This window comes from Neoarius graeffei, chromosome 1 (assembly GCF_027579695.1).
Source record: "Neoarius graeffei isolate fNeoGra1 chromosome 1, fNeoGra1.pri, whole genome shotgun sequence".
Taxonomy (NCBI): domain Eukaryota; kingdom Metazoa; phylum Chordata; class Actinopteri; order Siluriformes; family Ariidae; genus Neoarius; species Neoarius graeffei.
The window spans coordinates 108,234,022-108,252,623 of record NC_083569.1 but is presented as its reverse complement, the minus strand read 5'-3'; positions in this window follow the sequence as shown (position 1 = coordinate 108,252,623).

The following is an 18,602-nucleotide window of genomic DNA, read 5'->3' as shown; positions in this document are numbered from 1 at the left end:
CGCTGCCACATTCACTTAATGTGAAGTTATATGCAGTTAAATGAAGTGTATACACTGAATTTTGGTTCTCTATCATTTGTTTGTTAACTCCGCCATTGCTGGTCCCAAGCCCGGATGAGAAAGGAGGAGGGTTGGGCGTGGGGTCAGCAGCCCCACCCCGTAAAACCTTTGCCGCTACAGAAACGCCAACAAGGAGATCAACAACCAACTCAGCCTTCGGAGAAGATGGACCTTCAGCTGGAGGACTTATGACGCGGAGTGGCGAAAGCCGTAAGGAAGCCACTCAGCTGACAACCATCCTTTCGACGAGAGCAACTGTGACGGCCGGCCCTGCAGCCGCACATTGTTAAAAGGCAAGGCACTGTAGTTGCACTCTCCCTTGCACCACATTTCCTTTGTTTTGTTACATTTTTGCACATTTAGTTATCATTCATTTGATTCCCATTTAACATTACACACTGTTTCATTCAGTTACCGTCACAGCCATCTTGCATACACTTTACATAACATACACGCGAGACATTAAACAAACAAACAATTAGCACGCAACACCGATGTCTCAGTTTACACTTTATTTAGCGGTTCATACTTAAGTTACAGCTACGTGCACATAATTGTTCTTTTGAGTTCCGTTACTTACATTTTGTGTTTCTGAGTTTATTTAAGTTATCGTGGTGTTGGTGGAGAAATCCCCGGCGTGAAGCAGCTGCAGCTCCCAACTTCCTCCTGGCGTCATCCGGGCAAAGGGCTTCCTGTTGGTACCGCTTCACGTTAAGAGTCCGGTGGCGTGGTCCAACTCCTCGGGAACGTCATGGGGGAATAGGAAGTGCAGTGTTGTTGGAATTATATTGTTTATTTGTTATTGACGTTAAATATAATTATTTTGATTTAGAAAATTATGTTTACTTACTTTTGTCTTTATTTTCAACTGGCCTTTGTCCATGTCGGAGGAATGTTATTAACTGTAGTTAGTCTTTGTCTTCCCTGTATGTCTCCATAGGCTGGCCAGCCAAGTATATGTATCCCTTCAGTGTTTCATTTGAAGGGTCAGTTCTTTTGAGTTCAGTCACGTTTTGTTTAGCACCTTAGTTTACTTTAAGTTCTCTTATGTTGACCTCTTTTATAGGCCTAGAACTCTTTTAGTTGAATTTAGTTTTTATTTTCTTTTGTTATTTGGACATTTAAAACTTTTGGAAAAAAAATAAATTTAAAATTGGACTTGGAAACACTGTCTCTCTCTGCTTGCTGTTCGGTCTCCCACATATGGTGTCAGAAGTGGGACCAAGCAGTAAGAGAGTACAGTTTTCCCTCCCTATTATTATTATTATTACTATTATTACATTTTTTTCCCCAACAACTTCCTGTCTCCCTGGGATGCCTTCAAGAGGAAGAGGGAGAGGTCGGATAAGGGCACAAGAACTAGGAGCAACAGTGACCCAAGACCACGCAGAGACCGGGGAGGAAGAGGATAATAGTGGAACTGGGGAGAAGCAAGAGGACCCTGAGGCGAGCGATGGCAGCCGTGAACCAACCCTCTCAGACCTGGTGGGCATTCTTCGTGCAAATATGGCCCAGCAGAAGGAACAGGAGGCAAGGAGGGACAGTGACGCAGACCATCAGTGGCGAACCATCAAGGACCTCCAAGACCAGTTCCGAGACCTATTCCAGATCCTCCATGATCAACCCACCACAGGCCCAGGTGAAGCTCAAGAGGAACACCAGAAGTGCAAGCCAGAAGTGGAGAAGTCAAAGGGAAAGCAGCGGGCCAACTACCAACAGGCCTTGTCAGCACCTTGGAGGCAGGTCCACCACCAGCGGTCAGACACCTCAGAAGAGGAGGAGGATCATCACCCTGCTACTTCATGTCGGCATGGAGACCAGGACAGGTCAGACCACCCCAGTCGGATTCTTCACCCAAAGTTACTGAAGCTAACGGATGAAGACGACATCGAACACTTTCTAATCATATTTGAAAGAATCGCTAGAGCCTGTCGGTGGCCCAGAGCCGACTGGTCTTTTCATCTGATCCCTCTTCTGACTGGCAAGGCCCGAGGTGCTTACGTGCACATGGACGTCTGTGACTCGGAAGACTACAGCAAGGTAAAGGCAGCCATTTTAGAAAAGTATGACGTCAACGCTGAATCTTACAGGCTGAAGTTCCGTGGCCTTGAGGTTGACCCTGATAAAAGCCCCAAGGAGCTCTACGTCCGGCTTAAAGAACTCTATAATAAGTGGATTCTGCCTCAAAAGAAAAGTGTAGAGGAAGTTGGTGAGCAGATAATCCTTGAACAATACCTACATATGGTAGCCCCGGATCTGCAAGTTTGGCTGAAGGAGCATGGCCCAAAGTCCGCTTCGGAGGCTGCCACACTGGCTTCCACATACGTGTTTGCTAGGAGGAAAGACCAGCCCTGGAGCTTCTTGTCCTGGAAGAACGGCTGAGATGCCCAGAGACCAACTCAACACAGCCGTCCTTCAAGACCACCTGTGCATGCTGGTAGGCCTCAAAACAGGTTTTATGGCTCAGGTCTGAGCAGAAGACCACCAATCTGTTACCTGTGTGGAGAGGAGGGCCATGCAAAGCCAGCCTGCCCAAAGAACCCAGCAAAGCTGACTCAACTCTGCTGCGTACCCAAGAAGGAACCATCACTGGGTGTGACCAATCAGTCCCTGCAGCTCAGGTCAGTCGTGGTGAATGGGAGGACGGCAGAGGCTCTTCTTGACATGGGCAGTGACCAGACCCTCATCCAGCCACACTATGTCCAGCCAAGCCAGGTGAACAGGTTCGACACAGTGTCCATCCGATGTGTCCATGGAGATGAGAAACCTATACCAACTGCTGATGTCTACATAAAAGTACAAGAACAAACGTACCTGATAACCGTTGGAGTGGCAGGAAACCTACCTTATGATGTCATCCTGGGCCATGCTTTTCCTGTGTTGCTGGATCTGCTGCAGCCAATGGCAACCTGCAACTCTGTTGTCACCCGCTCCCAAGCCAAGCTGGTGGAAGACCCATCTCCCACTCTAAGTGCCCTCCCCTTTTTCAATGCAGACATCGAGGTACTGCCTGGGAAGCCACGAAAATCACGCCGACAGAAGAGGAGGGAGAAGTTGGCTGGAATGCCAGAACAATCCACTGTGAGGGGAACTTCGGAACCTCCAGTTGATGTGCAACTGCCTGGTGACATCGGCAAGAAACAAAGAGAAGATCCTGGCCTGGGTGAGATGTTCTGGATGGCGGAGTCTACAGAGGACACAGAGGCTGGAAAGGAGCAGTTTGTGCTGAAGAAGGGGGTGCTTTATCAGCGTCAGGGCAATGTGGAACTGCTGGTAGTGCCAAAAGAAGTCTGTGAGCTGGTGCTAGGCTTGGGACATGCTATTCCCTGGGCTGGCCACCTGGGCAAACACAAGACCAGAGCTCGCATCGGCAAGCACTTCTTCTGGCCTGGAATGAGAGCTGATGTGGAGCGGCTGTGCAAAAGCTGCCCTGAATGCCAAAAGACTGCCTTGAGAGCTCCCTGTAAAGTACCTCTGCAGCCATTACCCCTCATCACTACACCATTTGAACGCTTGGGGATGGACATTGTGGGCCCGGTGGAGAAGAGCAGCTCTGGGAACCGCTTCATGTTGGTGATTACTGACTATGCCACGAGATACCCAGAGGTCTTCCCCCTGAAGTCAGTGAAGGCGAGACATGTGGCATCCTGTCTAGTGCAATTCTTCTCTCGCGTTGGATTTCCAAAAGAGATTCTAACAGATCAAGGCACAAACTTCATGTCCACCTTACTGAAGCAAGTGTACCAGCTCCTGGGCATCAGGAGCCTTCGAACGACACCCTACCATCCCCAAACAGATGGTCTCACTGAACGCTTCAATCAGACTCTGAAGCAAATGTTGAGGAAGTTTGTCAATGAGACGGCTTCTGATTGGGACCAATGGCTACCCTTCCTCCTCTTTGCTTACAGGGAAGTACCCCAGGCCTCGACCGGCTTTTCCCCTTTTGAGCTTTTGTATGGACATGAGGTAGGGGGCCCCTATCACTCCTAAAAGAAATCTGGGAGGGAGATGAGGGGAGGGGGGAGCCTGTTAATGTTGTTGCTTATGTCTTGCAGATGCGTGAGAGACTGCAGAAGATGTCCACCCTGGCACAGGAGCACATGGCCCAAGCACAGCAAGGACAGAAGGCCTGGTATGATCGAACAGCTCGCCAGCACAGCTTTGCACCAGGTCAGAAGGTCCTGGTTATGCTACCTAGTAATGAGAGCAAGCTACTTGCTAAGTGGCAAGGGCCATATGTGGTCCAAGAAAAGATTGGGCCTACTACTTACCATGTCTTAGTCCCAGGGCAGTGTCGATCCAGTAGAGTCCTGCATGTCAATCTATTGAAAGAATGGGTGTCTAGACCTGGAAAAGAAGCAAAGTCAATGTTCATCAGACGAGTGGTGGAAGAAGATGATGAAGAACAATACTTACCTCAGATGGTGCCACTGGACCTGGACCTTCAGCACCTGTCAGAAGACAAACAGCAGGAGGTGAGAGCTCTATGTAGTCCCGATGTCTTTTCTGAAGTGCCTGGACTGTCACATGTTGTGTCTCATGACATTGTCCTTAAACAAGATGCTTCAGTGCGACGGATGAGCTACCGTGTTCCTGAGCGGCTGTTGGGTCCCCTGAAGGAGGAAGTGGACCAGATGCTTTCCCTGGGCATCATCGAGCCATCCAAGAGTGAGTGGTGCCACCCAGTGGTGTTAGTGCCAAAGAAAGATGGCTCAATTCGGTTTTGCATTGACTTCCGTTATCTTAACTCAGTCTCCAAGTTTGACTCTTACCCAACACCCAGGATTGACGAACTGATCGACCGCCTTGGGAAAGCCCGCTACCTAACCACCATCGACCTCAGCAAAGGCTATTGGCAGATAGCGCTCACCAAAAGATCCTGCGAGCTGACAGCGTTCCGAACACCATGGGGCCTCTTCCAATTCAAAGTCCTCCCATTTGGCCTTCATGGGGCACCTGCCTCATTCCAAAGACTAATGGATCAGGTATTGAATGGCTTGTCAGAGTTTGTGGGGGCTTATCTTGATGATGTTGTGATTTACAGTGAGTCCTGGGAGCAACATCTGGAACATCTGCAGACTGTCTTCACACGGCTCCGGGAAGCGGGGCTGACCATCAATCCTGGTAAATGCTCTTTTTCCAAAGCAGAAATTGAATACCTTGGCTTTGTCATAGGAAACAGCCAGGTCAGGCCCCAGGTAGCCAAGGTGGAAGCCATCAACAACTGCCCTCTGCCTCGAACCAAAAAACAGCTGAGGTCCTTCCTTGGCATGGCTGGCTTTTATAACCACTTCATCCCCAATTTCTCCTCTAGAGCTGCCGTGCTGACTGACATGGTGGGTTCCCGGTGCCCCGTCCAGGTGCGGTGGACCCCAGAAACACAGGCCGCTTTCCATGACCTACAGCAAGCTCTGAGTAACACTCCTGTTCTTTTCAGTCCAGATTTTGAGCAGGAGTTTGTGCTGCAAACAGATGCATCGGAAAGGGGGCTTGGTGCAGTCTTGCTCCAGGGACCACCGGATGACCGTCGCCCCATTGCTTTCATAAGTAGGAAGCTGTTTCCACGTGAGTCACGCTACTCAACAATAGAAAAGGAATGTTTCGCTGTCAAATGGGCTCTGGACTCCCTTAGGTATTACCTTCTCGGACGGCAGTTCATCCTGGAGACGGACCACAAGGCTCTGGCCTGGATGCAGAAGATAAAGGACACAAACAGCAGAGTCACCCGCTGGTACCTGGCCATGCAGCCTTTCAGCTTCACCATTCGTCATGTCCCGGGTCCGGTCAACGTGACTGCAGACTACCTCTCCCGCTGTCCCAGCATCGCTTCAGAAGGGGGGGAGGATGTGACGGCCGGCCCTGCAGCTGCACATTGTTAAAAGGCAAGGCGCTGTAGTTGCGCTCTCCCTTGCACCACATTTCCTTTGTTTTGTTACATTTTTGCACATTTAGTTATCATTCATTTGATTCCCATTTAACATTACACACTGTTTCATTCAGTTACTGTCACAACCATCTTGCATACACTTTACATAACATACACGCGAGACATTAAACAAACAAACAATTAGCACGCAACACCGATGTCTCAGTTTACACTTTATTTAGCGGTTCATACTTAAGTTACAGCTACGTGCACATAATTGTTCTTTTGAGTTCCGTTACTTACATTTTGTGTTTCTGAGTTTATTCAAGTTATCGTGATGTTGGTGGAGAAATCCCCGGCGTGAAGCAGCTGCAGCTCCCAACTTCCTCCTGGCGTCATCCGGGCAAAGGGCTTCCTGTTGGTACCGCTTCATGTTAAGAGTCCGGTGGCGTGGTCCAACTCCTCGGGAATGTCATGGGGGAATAGGAAGTGCAGTGTTGTTGGAATTATATTGTTTATTTGTTATTGACGTTAAATATAATTATTTTGATTTAGAAAATTATGTTTACTTACTTTTGTCTTTATTTTCAACTGGCCTTTGTCCATGTCGGAGGAATGTTATTAACTGTAGTTAGTCTTTGTCTTCCCTGTATGTCTCCATAGGCTGGCCAGCCAAGTATATGTATCCCTTCAGTGTTTCATTTGAAGGGTCAGTTCTTTTGAGTTCAGTCACGTTTTGTTTAGCTCCTTAGTTTACTTTAAGTTCTCTTATGTTGACCTCTTTTATAGGCCTAGAACTCTTTTAGTTGAATTTAGTTTTTATTTTCTTTTGTTATTTGGACATTTAAAACTTTTGGAAAAAAAAATAAATTTAAAATTGGACTTGGAAACACTGTCTCTCTCTGCTTGCCGTTCGGTCTCCCACAGCAACCATCAATATCGGGACATGGAATGTAAGGACCATGTACGAAGCAGGGAAGACAGCTCAGGTGGCAGCAGAGATGAGGACCTACCGTCTCAATGTCCTTGGCATTAGCGAGTCAAGATGGATGGGTAGTGGACAGAAGAGGCTGACCACAGGAGAGAGGCTGCTGTTTTCTGGCCATGAGGAGGAGAACGTACCACACACAGAGGGAGTGGCTCTCATGCTCTCCAAAACTGCACAGAGAGCTCTCATTGAGTGGGAAGCTCATGGCCCACGCATCATCACAGCCTCGTTCAGAACAAAACAAAAGAGGATCAACATGAACATCATACAGTGCTACGCCCTGACCAACGACACTGATGATGAGATCAAAGAACAGTTTTACAACAGACTGCAGATAGTTGTTGGGACCCTTTCAAGAAGAGACCTCAACATCGTCATGGGAGACTTCAACGCCAAGGTCGGCAGTGACAACAGGGGCTTCGAGGAGGTCATGGGGCAGCAGGGTCTGGGAGTCATGAATGACAACGGAGAGAGGTTTGCAGACCTATGCGCCATAAGCAACCTTGTTATCGGCGGTACATTCTTCTCCCACAAGCGGATACACAAGGCGACCTGGGTATCACCGGACCATTCTACTGAGAACCAGATAGACCACGTGTGCATCTCAAGAAGGTTCAGGAGATCCCTCCAGGACGTCAGAGCAAGGAGAGGAGCTGACGTTGCTTCAGACCACCACCTTGTTGTTGCCAGACTGAAGTTGAAGCTGAAGAGAAAGTGGACCGGTGAGACCTGCCAATGACAGAGGTTCAACACCACTCTGCTGAAGGACGCAGGGAAGCAGGAGGAGTTCAGACTCGCACTCTACAACAGGTTCCAGGTTCTCCAGGAGCTTCTTGATGAAGAGACCATTGACGAGCAGTGGAATGGAGTGAGAGATGCAATAACAACAACATGCAAGGAAGTGCTGGGCTACAAGAAGCACACCCACAAAGAGTGGATATCACCAGAGACACTGGAGAAAGTGGCAGACAGGAAGAAGAAGAAAGCTGAAGTTAACAACAGCCGTACAAGAACAGAAAAGGCCCGTGCACAGGAGGCATACACAGCAGCCAATAGAATGGTGAAAAACAGCATCAAAGCTGACAAGAGGAACTTTGTGGAGTCACTTGCGCAAGAGGCAGAAGAGGCGGCTCGACATGGAAACATGAGAGACCTCTACAACACCACAAAGAAGTTGTCAGGAAAGTTTGCCAAGCCAGAGAGGCCAGTAAAGGACAAGCAGGGAAGAATCATCAAAGGAGATGAGGGACAGAAGAACAGATGGAGGGAGCACTTTGAGGAGCTTTTGAATAGACCAACTCCACAGGATCCACCCGACATTCAGGCAGCTGAGAGCTACTTGCTGATAGACTGTGGAGAGCCCACCAAAGAGGAGATCCGGAAGGCCATCAAGCAGCTCAAGTCGGGCAAGGCAGCCGGACCCGACAGTATACCGGCAGAGGCGCTGAAGACGGACACTGAAACCACAGTCGAGATGCTCCACCCCCTCTTCAGGAAAATCTGGCAAGAAGAGCAAGTACCATCAGAGTGGAAGGAGGGATACCTGGTCAAGCTGCCAAAGAAGGGTGACCTCAGCAACTGTGCAAACTACAGAGGGATTACATTACTGTCTGTCCCAGGAAAAGTCTTCAGCAGGATCCTACTGAACAGGATGAAGGACACAGTGGACTCCCAACTCCGAGATCAACAAGCAGGCTTCCACAAGGACCGATCATGTACAGACCAGATCGCCACACTGCGCATCATCTTGGAGCAGTCACTAGAATGGAACTCGTCCCTTTACATCAACTTCCTAGATTATGAGAAGGCCTTCGACAGCGTCGATAGAGAGACCTTGTGGAAGTTGTTGAGACATTACGGAGTACCTGGAAAGCTCACAAACATCATCAGGAATTCCTACGAGGGACTGACCTGCAGAGTGATCCATGGAAATCTGCTCACTGATGCCTTCCAAGTCCGGACAGGGGTGAGACAGGGGTGTTTGCTGTCACCTTTCCTGTTCCTGCTGGCCATCGACTGGGTCATGACGACATCCACAGCACAGAAGCGGAATGGCATCCAATGGTCACTCTGGACCCAACTGGATGACCTGGACTTTGCAGATGACCTCGCCCTGCTCTCACACACCCAACAGCAGATGCAGGACAAGACCAGCACAGTGGCAGAGAACTCCGCAAGATTGGGCCTGAACATCCACCGGGGAAAGAGCAAGGTGCTGAAAGTGAATGCTTCCAGCAGAACCCCCATCACACTTGAAGGCGAGGCGCTAGAAGAGGTGGAAAGCTTCACCTACCTTGGCAGCATTGTTGACAAGCAGGGAGGGACTGACGCCGACGTGAAGATCAGGATCGGCAAGGCCAGGGCAGCATTTCTCCAGCTAAAGAACGTCTGGGCATCCAGAGATCTGTCAGTCAGTACCAAGATCTGGCTATTCAACACAAACATAAAAACAGTACTCCTCTATGGAGCAGAGACCTGGAGGACCACAGTGACGACCACCAAGAAAATCCAGACGTTCATCAACAACTGTCTGAGAAAGATCCTCAGGATATGCTGGCCTGACACCATCAGCAACGAGGAGCTGTGGCAGTGGACTAAGCAAAAGTCTGCAGAAGTGGAGATCCAACAACGCCGCTGGAGATGGATAGGCCACACTCTACGCAAGCCAGCCAACAACACCACAAGGCAAGCCCTCAGATGGAACCCCCAGGGAAAAAGGAGGAGAGGCCGGCCGAGAAACACCTGGCGTCGCGACCTTGAGACCGACTCAAAGAAACTGGGCCACACCTGGGGACAGCTGGAGAGACTCGCCCAGGACAGGGATGGCTGGAGAGACCTTGTTGGAGACCTATGCCCCAGGAGGGGTGAGAGGCGTAAGACAAGAAGAAGAAGATCATTGTTTGTTGATTTAAAATTGGTTAATCCATAAGTTTGTGCATGTCTCTCTCTCTCTCTCTCATTCCTTACTAAAATCCTCACTTTCATTCTTATTATACATTTTTACCTTATTAAGATTTCAGTAAGTTTGATAATGTTATGAGTGTGGAATTCCTTTGTTACTTAGAAAACACGTGCTCACTAAATCATGAGGATTCACCTCCCCCAAGATTGCAGATAACATTCCACAGCCACACCCTGGCTCATCCTTGCACGGACACATTCCAACTTCAAGAGAGACCCAAGGTGTCTCTCTCTCTCCCTCTCTTACACACACACACACACACACACACACACACACACACACACACACATACACAGAGACATACTCTGTTATAAAGGTTTCATTCTGTTGCCATTCAATTATTAAGTTTTCATTTTTCCTTTTTATTAATTTCCTTTTATTATCTTTTTATAATAAACTCCATTATTATTGAAATTGTATGGTGTCTATCTGCTGTTCTAATACTTTTGAGGTGGCCCAATCGCAAAGAATTCAAGGAAAGGTGTCGATAATTTGTAATATGGTAAGTGATCAATAATAATTTGAAGATACCATTTTAGCTGTTTGGTAATTTACCCAGGATCAATGGTATGACTTACTAAATGATTCATTGAACGATTCACTAAATGATTCACTGATTCACTAAATGATTCCCTGATTCGATTCACTAAATGATTCACTTCAAACGATTCAAATGAGACTGATTCTATGGTATGATTCAATTCAAATGAGTCAAATTAAACGATTCAATAGGATTGATTCATTTTAACTATTAAACTTCAAATTTAATGAGACTGATTTCATGTAATTATTAAAGATTGATCACTTATCCAATCTTAAATACACAAAATCATTAATTATACCTACAGCATACAGATGGGAGGTTGAACGGCTGGTCTGGTGGTGCAGTCAGAACAATCTGTAGCTGAACACGCTCAAAACTGTGGAGATGACAGTGGACTTTAGGAGGAGCCCCCCCACTCTGCTGCCCATCACCATCACCAACAACACTGTGACTGCCATTGAAAGCTTCAGGTTTCTGGGTTCCACAATCTCTCAGGACTTGAAGTGGGAGACAAACACAGTCACTATCATCAAAAAGGCTCAGCAGAGGTTATACTTTCTGCGCCAGCTCAGGAAGCTCAACCTGCCTAAGGAGCTGCTGACACAATTCTACTCTGCCATCATTCAGTCTGTTCTTTGCTCTTCCATCACTGTTTGGTTTGGATCGGTCATCAAACAGGAGAAGAACAGACTGCAACGGACAATAAGGTCTGCAGAGAAAATTATTGGTGTCAACCTGCCCTCCATCCAAGACTTATACTTGTCCAGAGTCAGGAAACGAGCAAGTAACATCTCTGCGGACCCATCACACCCTGGTCACAATCTGTTTAATCTTCTCCCCTCAGGGAGGCGATATAGATCACTGTATGCAAAAACAACCAGACACAAGAACAGTTTCTTCCCTCAGGCTGTCTCTGTGATGAACAGCTAAAATCCAGATTCATATATCAGTGATATCACTTGCAAAATATCTGCACACTCATACTGTCATTCTGTGCTCACTGTTACTTATATTTTTTTACCTATTTAAATTTACTATTCATCTTTGCACTATGCACCATATTGCACCAAAAGGGAAATCCTTTCTGTGATGAACAGCTAAAATCCAGATTCATATATCAGTAATATCAATTGTAAAATATCTGAACACTTATACCGTCATTCTGTGCACACTGTATACTTTTTATTTATTTAACTATTCCATACTTGACTTACCTGGATTACTTTGCACTATGCACCTATTTTTGTTGTTGTTGTTTGCTTGTTTGTTTGTTTTGTGTATACACTTTTTTATCTGTTTTGTACTATGAGAGCTAAGTGAACCGGAGTCAAATTCCTCGTGTGTGTACACACCTGGCAATAAAAGTGTTTCTGATTCTGAAGACACTACCACACTATTCAAATACACTCACCAAACAAATTCTCTGTCATGCAAAATTTCACTTAACACTTTAGAAGTTGTACAGTTTGTTTCTGAAATGGTATGGAAGACTAGTTTAATTTCACACTCAAATGTCCATTATATTTTGATTTAAGGTATCTTTACCTTAAAATGTGTAACTGGCTGGTCGAACATTTGACGCAGTACGCGGTGGTCCGTATCACCGTATTTTCCATACAAAACGAGGGCATTAATTAATTATTTTTCCTGGATTGTGGTCCGGTTCACCGTATGCTGTATTATATTACGATATAAATAAAAACTTACCAAAATCATACTGTGTTTGTCATTTAATACGAGTTTTTTTACAAAGTCGTACATCATTTGTTATTTTTTCTCAAACCGGAAGAGAAATGCATGCGTAAAACACACGCGCAATAAAAGATACCAGTTCTAACGCATGTAAAAAAGCGGGAGCTGCCACGAGGGAAGTGAAAAATAATTTTACCAACTTTCGTCATTATGTCTCAGGGTGGTTATGAACAGCTTCTAAGGAATAAGAAAAAATGTGCTAGAGACTACAAAGCAACAGAAGAAAGGGCAAAGGAAAGAATTTATTCTAAATTAGGGGAAGAAGTAGCTGAAAATTTAAAATTTATTTGTCTTCTGAACTTGGTGGTCCGGACCACACCTGAAAACGTGGTAGTCCGGACCACCGCGTACCGCGTCATTTGCTTATCCATGGAAATTCATTCTCCCATGCAACCTAGTATTTGCATTCATATTTTTGCCGTTTGGTATTGGGTTTAGTGGCCATGATGAATGACTGCTTGTAAAAAATGTGGGACAGCCTGGGTGAATCCTACATTACGGAAGTGACTGTCATTCTGTTCATTGATTGGTTAAAAATCAGTTGACGTCAGCAGTGTTTCTCATACGATTCTGATTGGACATAATCGGGAGTATTTTTAACTTGGCAGTAGGGATTTCCCAAAACCGGGAGATTATCCAGTTTTTAAGAAATACGATCAGAAGGCGGGAGACAGAGGCTAAAATTGGGAGCCTCCTGCCGAAATCAGGAGGGTTGGCAAGTATGTGGTGTAGTGGTTAGCACAGTTGCCTCACAGCAAGAAGGTTCTGGGTTCGAGCCCAGTGGCCAGCGAGGGCCTTTCTGTGTGGAGTTTGCATGTTCTCCCCGGGTCTGGGTGCTCCAGTTTCCTCCACAGTCCAAAGACATGCAGTTAGGTTGATGTGGGGTGGCCTTGGGCTGAGGTGCCCTTGAGCAAGGTACCTGACCCCTGACTGCTCCCTGGGCGCTGTGTGTGGCTGCCCACTGCTCTGGGTGTGTGTGTGTACGTGTTCACTGCTTCAGATGGGTTAAATGCAAAGGATGAATTTCCCTGTGCTTGAAGTGTGCATGTGACAAATAAAGGTTTCTTCTTAAGCCTGTGGTGGACAAGCTAACTTGACATTCCTTGACAACCGTAAGAGTTTGACTGGCGATGCGAAGCAATCCATTTCTATAATAGCTGTTTTTACCTTTTCTACTGTCTTTGTTGACCCGAATTTTCGCTTGTGGTTTTAACTTCTATTGTAAGTGAAAGCGAATCATTGGGGAATAAATCTGCTTCTTATCAGCTAAAAACACATCTACAGATATATCTGTATTTATTTTCAAGAATCTTCACATATTAAGCAAATGATAAAAGGTAGAAAAGGAGAAATTATAATTTAGAAACATACCTGAGAAATCCGCCATTTCGCACGTGAATTTCTTTTGGTGGCGACCAACTTGAGTCCAAAAAAACTCTTTTATGGCCAATGATTCGCTTTAACTTACGACAGAAGTTAAAACCACAAACAAAAATTCGGGTCAAAAAAGACAGTAGAAAAGGTAAAAACAGCTATTATAGAAATGGATTGCTTCGCGTTGCCAGTCAAACTCTTACGGTTGTCAAGGAATGTCAAGTTAGCTTGTCCACCACGGGCTTGTTGCTATAGGGAAAATTGACACGTGACCAATTCCTGCTAATAGCCTATTTAGGCCATAAAAAGAATTTCCCCTGACACCCAATTATTTTTAGCTACCGAATTTGAATCATAGACTTCTGATTTTATTACTTTTTTCCTAAAAGAACAATTAATTAATTGAGAGCCCTGTGGGCCTGAATTCTCCTCCATTTTTAATTTGCCTCACATCAAGATACTACATCGTACATGACATGGTGGGGTTTCTTTGTTTGCCCAATGCATTGTGGGATACAAATTTGAAACAGGAGAGAACAATGGTGGACGTGAGTGTGCGCATGAAACGTGAAAGACCGACTACAGTAATGGAAAGCGAGAAGAAACGACGCTGTATTGCAAAGGAAAGGAAACATGGATCCAAACTAATAAATATCAGCGGTCAGAAAGAACCTCGGTGTGATCAGCTGTTTGTTTAGTGACAGAATGATGGAACTGTCAGTGTATGGTCAAGGTAAACCTGTAGATGGCAGTAATGCAACATTGGATGCCAGCTGCCATAAATCCAAAAGGTGAAGACGACGGCTCAGGTAAGAGTACGCATGCGCGCATGGACGTCCTCTGTCTACCTGACTGCATGAAGCGAGTGATTTCATGTGCATTATGCGCTAGGGAATCCCCTCAAATTAAATAACTTACCAGCCACAGAATGGCCTGGTTTTTTTTTTAAAGATATTACAGAAATAAACATATATCACAATGACCAAATTTCAGAGGGAACTAAACTTCACCGATTTTATGAAATTGAAAGGCCACCTCGCTTTAAAGGTAGACTGCCTTTCAGATTTTTCAAGTGGAGGTCATAAAAAGAATTTTCCCTGACACCCAATTATTTTTGTTTAGTGGACCGAAAGCTACTGAATTCAAATCACAGACTTCCAATTTTATTAGCTTTTTTTTAAAAAAAATAGAACAGTTAATGAATTTAGAGCCACGTGGCCCAAAATTCTCCGCTATTTTTTCCTGCTTCAGCATGACCCAATTCAAGATACCACATCATGCATCACATGGTGGGCTTCCCCATTCATGCAAGGCATTGTGGGATACAAATTTGAAACAGGAGAGAAAAATGGAGGACGTGAGTGTGCAAACGAAATGTGGAAGACTGACTACAGTAACGGAAAGCAAGAAGAAAATACTTTATGTTGCAAAGGAAAGGAAACACAGGACCAAACTAATAAATATCGGTGGTAAGTGAGCACCTTGGTGTGATCAGCTGTTTAACAACAAAATTATGTCAATGCACAGTCAAAGGTAAACCTTTGCATACGGACGACTTCTGTCTGTGAGTGATTTCATGCGCATTATTTGCTTTAATCCCCTCAAATTAAAATCACTTCTCAGCCACAGAATGGCCTGATATTTTGAGATATTACAGAAATAAACATATATCACAATGACCACATTTCAGAGGGAACTAAATTTCACCAATTTTATGAAATCAAAAAGCCATCTCGCTTTAATCGAATTAGTTGTTCTGCATTCCTCATCACACTCATTTCTTGAACTGTTTTGTAGAATGTCTATTAGATCAAAGTGTACTTTTATCTTTCTGAGGTTTTGAATCAGATGTTTCATTTCTGCCTCATATTTCTCACAGTGCAGCATAAAACACTCCACTGTTTCTTCTTGCCCACAGTATTCACATCTGCCTGTGTTCTGTTTAGGCCCGTGTATATTCTGACCATTTGATTACAAAGTGAAAATGAAAAATGGGAAAATGAAAAAACTGATGCATTTTCCATCTTCACAACAGGAAATTAAAAGGTTCATGATGTAGGATTTAGGAGAATAGTACTCCCAAGTATGTTTTCATGAGTGTGCAATTACCTGTCACTACTGTCACTACCTGTCACTAATTAACCTGTGTTTGTGTGTCTTCCCAGTAACCGCGCCCTATTTAAGGAGGCAGAGGGAGAGCAGAGGAGAGCTCTTCCCGGGACAAGAACACAGCGTGTGTGTGTGTGTGTGTATTTACCCAATAGAACTATTGTTATACTGAAAAATCTGGCAATAAAGCCTGTTATTACCTGAAGCTTTGGTCCTGCCGTCCTCTGTGCTCCACCCACACCTAAGAGAGCTCTACACCGATATTTTCTGATTGGTGCGTAAACAACGCTATATTTACTGCAGTGCTTGCTAACTGGTGCTGACAAACTGATACGCACAAGATTCAGTAAAACGCAACTACACGCTCTCTACTTATAAATGCGCAACAAAATGAATAGATACGTGATATCACTCTCGCGCCCAAAAAGTGGATGTGCGACAGACAGATAAAAAACGCGTATTATCGCGTATTACGTGCCCTAGATTAGGCCCTGAGCCTGCTGCCGTCGGGGAGGAGACTGCGGAGTCTCCGGGCCAAAACCAGCAGGCTCAAGAACAGTTTCTTTCACCAGGCAGTCAGGAAGCTCAACTCCCTGTTCTGCCCCTCCTCTGCCACAGATTCTGCTCGCACACCCCCCTTCAGCATCTGACATGTCATCCTCACAGTTCCCCCCCAACCAGGCATGCAAACTGGTCAGGGGTGAAAAAGGTGAGAAGGATGCACGGGGACACGGCACGCGCGCAAAAGTACATTTCGTAGTCTACGTTACAAAAAAAATTGCAACCAGTGACATCTTGAATTTAATACAGTACAAAATAACTTTCCATAAACATGTCTTAATAAGTTACTGTTGAGTGGCCGGTAAATTGTACCATTTATTTGTCAGTGGCCGGTAAAGTTTGATATTTTGTGAAGTTAATTTTCACCCCTGTGTACAACACAGTGGGCTATTTACAAAAAGGTATATATTACTGCCTGTGCTATCTAACAGACCTACCCCAGAGGACACACCTGGCCAATCCCTGTCTGTCAATTTTCTTAAAGACATCACCTATGTGAAATCAGGGGCGGATCTAGAAAAATATTTATGGGGTGGCAAGAGGGGGGCAGGAATTTTTGAGGGGTGGCAACGTATTACAGACATGTATATATACTGAATTTAATCACAGTTTGACGACAAATAGTATGTACACACTACAAAAGGGCACAGACTGCCATTTACAAACTCATACAGATAAACTTAATCTCATGCCTTTATTGTTCACGAAGAACACACATTCTCAGATGAGGTCTATACCGTTTCTGGACAGTTTTATACTGTATATGCAAAAGAACAGACACTAAAAAACAACAATAACAACACTGCTTCAAGTTCAGCATGATTTAAACCATTTACACCAGTGTCACATTTTATAGTTTTTTTCCTCACGCTTTGTAAAGGCTCACCAGTGAGCATAACATGAACTTGTCATGACTACAACAGCTGAATGCGGCGATTTCCATGTTGCTCAGCAAAACGCTTTACAAATTTATCAAGATCTAATGCTTTTGTGCGCTTTGATTCAATGCTGAGTACAGCCAAACTTGATAGTCTCTTTTCTGTCATAGTCAACCGCAAATAAGTCTTTATGAGCCTGAGAGATGAAAAACTTCGTTCACAGGATGCACTGCTCACAGGCAAGACAACCGCTATTTTACACAACCTGAACAACTAAAAAAAAAACATCATCATCATCTTGGTATGGGTCCAAAAACAGTGAACTCCATGAGAGAGGTAGGACTCTCCTGTTCCCCCTTTTTTCTGTCTAGTACTCTCCTCGTCTGATGTAACTCATGTTTAAGATCCTCAATATTTGAATCATAAGCTTCAGCCAATAGCAATGTTTTCCTTGACAGACGGTGAATCAATATTAACTTTTGTGGCCGACTTTACACAAAACTAATGTCAGACCTAGCTAACATTAGGCCAAAAAAAAAAAAAGTGTGTTTCAGGTAACATGAAATACTAAAATAAGGTTGGTAGGTAGGACATTTTTTTTTCTTAATTTGTTTTATTTTGTTCGAAAAAATTAACACAAGTAAACATCTTACAAAATAGTATTTTGGCACAGAATCCTTTATACCACACATCATAATAAAATAAGTGTTTTAAATCTTTAAACGAATAAAAAAAAATATCGCAAGAGTTCGAGTTATGATCTGCGGAAGCGTATTGCTGCCACACTCAAAAAAAAAATTGGCTTAGACTCAAGTAATTACGTGAAAAGATATTGTTAACAGAGTTATCACGTTTTTACAATATATTTATCATGTAATAACATAACACGTAATTTCATGATACGAAATTATCACGTTATTTCATGATATTTTCATGTGATAATGTGAAAACACCTTATCAAGAAATAACGTGAAAATATGGTTTAACGTCCTAGGCTAGGCTACTTCCATTAAAAGCAGACGGCCTCGCCTAGCCTACTGTAGAACTTGGGTCGAGCAAAAACACGGAGCAAAAACATGGCTGAATCCTGAATGACTCCTATTTGTATAAATAGGGGACTACATAGGCGGCAAAATGTAGTGTTTTTCCCTGCCATGGAAGTGCACTTGTATACTGAAGAGGAAGCAATTTGCATTACAGCCAGGAGGGCTGATAGAAGTGGCAAAACATTTTACTTTTTATCGTTTCTTTCACAACTTGAATGCGTTGAAACAAAAAAATTATGACAAACTAACGCTGCTTACACTAAAATATCGAGGGAAATTTGTAATAAAAACTTTACGGTCGGCAATTTCGACGCGGAAATTCTCGATCGGTCGGGTTACTAGAAACACACTTTTTTTTTTGCCTTACATGTATAGTTAGCTAAATAACCTTCTCCAACCTGATTTTTATCCTCTCAAAATCAGCATCGCAACTATACTAGCACTGTTCATTCATTATAATTT